We start from the raw sequence: 8,190 nt of genomic DNA, 5'->3' as shown, positions 1-8,190 counted from the left end.
CAGCCATTAATAAAAACTCATAGAATATTGCAACAGCCAATAAATAGACTGTCAAACCACATGTATTCAGCTGGCTGTTTTGATGATACCGGATCTTTAAGCTTTTTTCTTGGAAGTCTACTAAAGCTCCACCCTTTACTTTTACAGTTTGTCTAATGCAATTTCCAATGACTTAGACATCAAACTTGATGCCACCTTTGTTTTTTTTAGAATCGCATCAGTGCTTTACAATGTTACTATACGCTGCCCTTTTTTCCTTGCTGAGTCATTTCTGTGGCCTTTTTTTGCCTTACAGTGCGAAATAGATTAACTGATGTGAATAGACAAAATTCAGCTGTGTTCTTTGGTAGATTCACCTTCTCTCTACTGTCAGGCTATGTTCTTGACCTCAGCAGACTATTAATAATCACTAGTGTTTATAGTTATAGTAGAGGTATTTTTAACAAATCAAAAATGTCACTGCAAACAGTACACTTTAAAAAGCTATAATTATTAAAGAAAGATTAAGTTTTGGGGCAAGGTGGGGATCCTTTTCGAATAGTATAGTTTACAATGCATGCCATAATAATGCATTATTCTCGTATGTGCAGTTTTTGAGTTCAAATATGCTTCCAGGCAAAATGGCAAGCATGTCACATACCTTATTATAACATTCTATTATTGTTGTTTTCGTCATAAGCTTAGGAATAAGGTTTATACAGATAATAAATTAAAGGGTTAGTTCACCCAAAAATATAAATTTTGTCATCATTAACTCTCCCTCCTCATGTCAACCTGTATGATTTTCTGTCTTCCGTGGAACACAAAAGAAACTAAATTGCTCAAACTTTTGAGTTACCAACATTCTATATCATTAATATGCCGTTTGTTTTTAAAATGTAGTATAACTGCTAATTTGTTCATCAAATGTTGTTCATTTTCTAGTTTAACTGAATACATTATTTTAATATATGACATTAGTCCCTTTGCATAAGATAGTGTCTATTTTATTTCCTACATACTGGTCATCTTATCACAAGTCTGCCATATATTTTTCAGTGGATCCACACATGAATCAGACTGTCACGGATACACCAACTTCACTGCCAGACTTCTACACTCCGCCCACTCGTTCAGCCTCACCCGAATTCTAATAATCTGCACCTGTCATCACCACCTGTCTGCAATCCGCATTCACTTCACCCACTGCTTAAAAGCCACACCAGTTCACCTTCACAGTTGTCTGGTCTCGTCTATCCATACGACAACCTGACTCTCGATCAAGAAACTCTACCAACCTGCTATTTACCTACCTGTTGTGATACTTACCTGTTGTGATACTTACCTGTCTGCAACCATATAATCCATATAATCATCTGACTGCAAACCTGCTACTCACCTGCCGTATCTGTCCCCGAGTGCATTTAAATAAACCTCTTGTTTACTTTACCTGTTTGTGTCGTTCTGATTTGTGACACAGACAGTCATTTAGTGCTATATGTCAGAAAGTACATTTACATTGAAAAAAAAATTTGTTGACTTAAACTAAAAAAAAACATCCAAAAAGATAACAAAATAATGAGTTAACTAACTTATTTGGAAAAGTGTACCTGACAAATTTGGAAAGGTTTACCTGACAAGTTATAAAGTACCGTATTTTCCGCACTATAAGGCGCACCGGATTATAAGGCGCACCTTCAATGAATGACCTATTTTAGAACATTAACTGTATATAGGGCGCACCGGATTATAAGGCGCATAAGATACTGCAGTCAAGCGTTTGACTGGGTTTGCGTTATGCATCCACTAGATGTGCCAAAGGGAATGTAGCGATTGCGCGGCGCCGGAGGCGAGGCATTTATTAGTAAGCGTGAGCGCGCTGGGGCGGGCACGTAACTTACATTCGCAGCCTGACTCATACGAGTATTCATGTGCGGCGGCTCGCTGACAGCAACAGCTGGCTGTTTTGAATGAGACGACCCGGTAACTGTGAACGGGGAACGCTTTATGAACATTCTGTGACGCGCAAGTAGCGCCGGGGACAGTGTGTCTGTTCGTATGTCTGTTAGTAAGAGTGAGCGCTCGTGAGCGGGCACGTGAATTACACACATAACCTGATTTATACAAGGTTGAACTGGCCGTGTGACAGAGCGGCCATAAGATGGACACGAGCGCGAGTTCGCGGGCGAATTTAATAACGCGGAGCATTATTAACCAATTGATCCAATTAACCAATTGGTCCATATATAAGGCGCTCCGGATTATAAGGCGCACTGTCGTTTTTTGAGAAAATTAAAGGCTTTTAAGTGCGCCTTATAGTGCGGTACAATGAACTGATTTAATTTAGTTAAGTAAACTTTGAATCGAAGTTCAGCCAACTAAGTTACGTTTTCTAAATTACATCCAATAAGTTCAGCCAACTAAGGTAAGTTTCCTAAACTACATCCAATAAGTTTAGCCAACTAAGTTACGTTTTCTAAACTACATCCAATAAGTTCAGCCAACTTAAGTGGTGTTTTGAAACTTTAAAGGGAACCCCGACTAGTGTGGCATGTTGGCCTTATAAGATTATCGTGGGCATCAGCTATAAAATGGTGATACAAAAACACTCCAAATGTTTTTGTTTTTATTAAAAAAAGACAAAAATCCATTCACACGTAGGCAGACATAGTTATTTACGTCTCAATGCATTCTGGGTACTGACGTGTAAAGGTTGTAGCCGGTTGTAGCCTAGCCGCTGTAGCAGCTTCGTTTATTGTTTTTCCAACGTACCCGGCTAGCTAGCTAAGTTTTGACAGGTAGCGTGATGAACACGTCTGCCGTTCAGTCTTTTCAGTTTGAACCCGAGCGCACCGTAGGCTCAAATCAGGAGAATAACGTGGAAGACGATAGGCCTACTCAAGAGTTACATGAAAATTAAAATTATCAGAGAGTTGAGGAAGCGAGAGTAAAAAAAAGTGTCTCAGTAAGCGAAATGACTGCAATGTAAATGTTGTTGATATGGTTGAGACGTGCTGTACACTGCACAACTTGTGCTAATTGTACATGGACATATTTATACCAGAGTGGTGTGATCGTGATAAAGATGCTGAACGTTCACTTTGCAATGTTGGTGATGAGCGTTCAGATGCAAGAAGTGCTCTGCAACAGTTGTTCATGCAGCAGCAATACTTGTAAGTTGTTGTTATATTGTGTTTTTTTTACAAATAAAATATTTGAAATGAAGATTTGGCATAACCCTGTTTTGATCAGTGTGCATAGAAGTCTATACGAATACCTGCAATAATGGCTTATCTGAGTCACAAAGTCTTTATATTTTAGTAAATTATCATGTAGGTAACTTTTACAATAGGTTTTCATAAGTTAACATTAGTTAAATATTTTATATATTATAAACTAATAGTGAGCATTTACTACACAGTATGTATTCATCTTAGTTAAAGCAAATGCCAAATATTACAAAGTATTAAAACCTAAAGTTTTTTTTGCTAACGTATATGCAGTGTTAACTAACATGAACCAACAATGAATTACTAATAATGTATTTAAGTAGCATTCATTTTGCACATAGCCTTATAATAGGTGTATAATTTTTACTATAATAATGTGTATTTTGCTTTTGATAATGTGCCCCTTAATAAGCATGATTTCCATGTGCCTCAGTTATAATAGAACAGCTATTACTTTATTTATATATTAAGTTTACATCAGAGTGCAAAAATACAAAGGTGCTTATAAAATGTAGATACATACAAATTAAACAAAACAGGTGCTTTTGAGAAGTACTAACACACGTGCATACATTACAAACAAAACAGCAGGTGATTAAGAAGTAGCCTACTATTTACACACAAAAAAAATTAAGGCATCAAGGAAAACAGAAAGATAGATGTTTTGTCCATCTAAGTTACTTCCGCTGGAGAAGGGCTGCGGTCAAATGACTGAAGACTGATGCAAAAGACTTAGATTCTTTCTGTCTTTGTGACATCTCCTCCCGTCTGAGTTGTGCATCATAGTACAATTCCTCTCGTCTCATCATCATTTCTTTCTTCATTTCTTCTCTTCTTAGCTCACGCTCTTATTTAATCTGTTGCTGTGTTATGTCCTGCATACACTGCAAAAACTCCCTTGATGCCAAATTTACAGCTTTGCGTTTGCGACTCTCTGTAAAAGCAGACACACAAATAAGCAGGATATTTGAGATGTCTTCTGATAGATTATAGATTGTGGTATAGCACATACAGTACACCAAACTGTAAAGTCTGTAACATATATTTAGCAGGTACATTAAACGCATAAATATGTGGTCCAGTCCTTTGTGGAATGTGATCTGATCCTCCTCTTATTATGGTTAGATCTTCAGGGTCGTCATGTCTCTCTGTAATAAACATATATACACATAACGTTAATTACATATTGACAAAGAAACTAACAAAACATTGAATACTTCTGTGGTGTATTTTGTATATTTTTTTGCATACCGGGTGTCGACGTTAGCAGTGGAAGTGTAGACGGTCCTTGCTCCACTTCTGAGTCAAATAAAACACTCTGGGATGACGATTCTAGCACACAAAACATAAACATGCACGTTAGCCACTTATACAATATTTAATTATTTACTTATTTTAAAGTTAGGAAGATAGCATGTATATTAACTCACCGGCCGTGGCTGCCATAGTGTCCCGACTTGTCTCGCCACTAACAGAAGGATGGTGACCCAGCACACCGTCCATCAAATCGAACCATGGAAAGTTCCTTCTCTGGGCTCCGCTTTTTCCATTGTGCGTTTTAATCGCCTTGCACTTCACCCGCAACTTTTTTATTTTTTCCCGAAATTCAAGCTTTGTTCGGCTAATACTTAGCTTAGCAAGTTCAGCAACGATGTACTTGATAACATTCTCGTTTCTGCACACGCCCGTCAAATTAACATTGTACTCAATGCTCAGAAGAGCTTTGGTATCCTCGACAGACCAGTACAGGCGATTCTCCATTTCGAGCAGCTAAAATTTTGCACGATATAAAAAAGTGAAATGTGCATCTTGCCGCAGACTAACCTTACCCTAACACCGATAAACTCCGCCTTTTACCTTGACCACGCCTCTAGCCCGAGCTGGCCTGCTTTGGCCCAAGGTTTTTCGACGGCCCGTTGGCCCTGAATAAGACCCGCTCAAGCACCGGAAGTGACAGTGGAAACGCGACTGGCCCTGGCACGCACTAGCACGGCTCGGCCCTGCCCAGCAGTGGAAACGCGGCTATTGTTGTTATGATCCAGAGCAGCAAGCATGAAGGCATGGATCATCACATAATATCCAAAATGTGTTCTCTTTGGGAAGCATTTCAGGTACATGGAGTGATACACCTGAAACAAATTTGAATTTGAAATTAAACTATTAAAATATGTGAGTCACAATCCTGCCACATCATAATGAATGGAATATTTATTAAATATGCCTGTATTTGATCGTACTTCTAGGTTTGCTGTGCAGAGGCACTTTGTCAGATGATCCAGATCTTTCAAAAGCCGCTTGTGTTTCACAACCTTCACAAGTGCGTTATGGGGTTCAGATCCTGGCTTTAACCAAAGCTTGCTTCTCTGGCTCGTCTCATCAGGGGGCTCATGAGCACATTGGTGATAGTGCCTGTTCCCTGGCCAGTCTTGTCGGTTGGTAACATGGTGTATTACAGATATCCACTTCTCGTTCAACACTTCGGCATTACCCTCACAGGTTTGTGCACTCCACCACACATGATTTACAATGGATGGAATCCACAGTCCCAGGCCTTCACATTCCCTTCTCTTAGCTTCAGTTGCCAGTTTTTTGGACACTCTGTTTGCCACATGCCAAGAGTCAAATTCATGGTGTTTTTTCTGGATTACTGATCCTCATTTCTTTGACGATTTGTGGATGTCTGTTAGTGGAGATGGCTGAGACCTTCACTCCATTTTCTTCTATGGTTTTGAGAGCTTCTTTAAAACCTTTGATTTCCATGGTATTAGAGCTTGAAACTTGGGTGCAGCTTATTACCTTGAAGTCCACAACCTTTTGACTCTACAACCTTTTGACTCTGTGCGTCTAAAAGAGTGTAAGTACAGTATTTGGAGTGCCCCGGAGAGTCACACCGGCCATCTCCACAGAGAACAACTTCTTCTTGTGATTTCATGGTAGTTAACACTGTACTCTGCTCTTTAATCCACGTTTTTTTCAATGACAGGAAACCCAAACTTCTTCCTCAGTGATGTGTATGTGTCTTCACTTATTGTTTTGAGGTTCATGTTACTACAGAAACAAATTTAGCTAAATGGATGCCACTGAAGAAAACTGATGCAGTTAAAAGCAGGTTTCCTGTCCCTTTGCTCCCACTCAGATTGGGCTGAGACTGCCATCTGTAACTACAGCTGTTAGCACATGTGAGCTCAAGTGTCAACTGTGATCCTTCATTTTTTAGCTCTTTCACTTCTTCCTGGACAATGAAGGAGCCACACTTTAAACAACGCTGAAGCAATTGGTTGAACTGTTCTTCAAAAACTAGAAAAATACTAATTTCTTTATGTGTGTTAGTTGAAGCTTGTGATTCCTGGGGGCTTTGAGAAAACTCAGATGAACTTACAATGTATTCCGGATCAAAGTGACTGTACTGTGGTTGACTCTGTTCGCCAAGTTCATCATCTGAGAGGAACAAATCTTGGGAGTTATCAACGTCATCCTCCTGTACACGTTTGCCCAACTCAATTTCATGTTTACCTGTGTAAGTATGGTGGTAGTTTTTTTTACCGGGTAGTCCACATCAGCTGTCCACTGTACCACTGCATCCGACTAGTTAACATCCGTCTTCATTGCTGCATCAGTCATACTTGGAGAACACTGTAGGCCCAAAGTTATGGATTCATTAACAGCATCTGGTGGATTGTCGGTTACCTCCATAATCGGCGTAGTGTCCGATGATTCGTCTTCAGTGACTGCAACTGCAGGAGCGGGTTGTTTACACCCTAGCAGGAGAGTGTCCAGAGTCTCTTGCCTTTGACGTTTGTTAGCACGGCTTTCACTCGCTATGCGCGGACGTTTATGCTCCTTGTAAGGGAAAATTGAAGGCACGGCATTTGGTTTTAGTCTTCGCTTGTAACCAGCTGTACCTGTGAGCTCTTTTAGCCGACTAAATGCCTCAGGGCTGAAGTGATGGGAACACACCAGTGGGTCTTTAGGGAGTTGTACTCATCCACAAGCAACTTCCCACTCTTTTCTTATTTTCTTCTCCTTTGGAAAGCAGTGGAGCCTTACATCACTCCCCCTGTTGCCTTTGGACTGGAAATTACAACCAAATGCTGCACAATGTGTATATTGAAAGTAAAAAAGTGAAAAGTATATTCACTTTTAGGATGTAGCTACAGTTAAACTTAGCGCCATTAGCTCACCTCTCATTAGCGACACAACCAATTCACGTCCTCGACCCAGAATGCATTGCACGCGCAAAAATAATGGCTGCCTTCGTAGTTCAAATTCTGTAAACACCGTTTTAAATAACAAAAATATTTAATTTCTAACTATGTATTTTGTAGGAGAGAGCAATTGTAACATATTTAGGCCTGTGTGTCTTAATAGTCAGGGGTTCCTTTTAAAACCTGCAGCAGTACCAAATAATTAATTACTACTAGAACATTAATTTGTAAAATACATTTGATTTAAACAAAAATTGATGGCAAATTAACGATCACTGATACAATTTTCAATACAAAATGTACTGCATTGAACTGTTCTGTCTGAACAGAAAACAACCTAATAGAAAGGTGTTTTATACCCGTTTCTCAATGCATGTCTTGTGGATTAATCTGTTACATAACATTAAACAAGATCACCCCACATCATTCAACATCATTTGTTCCAAAAGAAACCTTTAAAACATTGTTAAAAACATTAAAGAACTATGATAACTATTTATGCTCTCAAGCTTCAATAAATTCACCAATTAAACTAAACACTCTAAAATGCCACTCCACAACATATAAACATCCTGTTCACAACATTCCTTTCAAAAAGGAACTCTGAAAAGCATTTAAGTGTTATGAAACCAATTCATAGGTATTTTAATGTGTTAATCTAAACTAAGCTGTGATGCTTTAACAAATTCATCAATTAAATTGAACATCCCTCTTAAAAAAGGGGGAAAAGGTAGCAAAGTTGCATGCACTTCACCGCATTAGCTTGTTTTTCAATT

At 39.0% G+C, this 8,190-nt stretch overlaps 1 long non-coding RNA gene across 1 annotated transcript; it reads right to left on the bottom strand.

Annotated features, from left to right (window-relative positions):
• Positions 1 to 4,299: 4,299 nt before the first annotated feature.
• Positions 4,300 to 4,783, bottom strand: LOC143753730 (uncharacterized). The gene is made up of 3 exons (XR_013207808.1): positions 4,640 to 4,783; positions 4,461 to 4,541; positions 4,300 to 4,357 (listed from the first exon to the last, which is right to left on the bottom strand). It is a non-coding gene; the product is annotated as an uncharacterized LOC143753730 (long non-coding RNA).
• Positions 4,784 to 8,190: the final 3,407 nt, after the last annotated feature.

The sequence above is a fragment of the Siphateles boraxobius genome, unplaced genomic scaffold, assembly GCF_051911475.1.
Source record: "Siphateles boraxobius isolate OS27281-9 unplaced genomic scaffold, OSU_SipBor_1 29, whole genome shotgun sequence".
NCBI lineage: Eukaryota > Metazoa > Chordata > Actinopteri > Cypriniformes > Leuciscidae > Siphateles > Siphateles boraxobius.
Note: the sequence above shows the minus strand (reverse complement) of the source record. Positions and strands in the feature narration are given on the sequence as shown.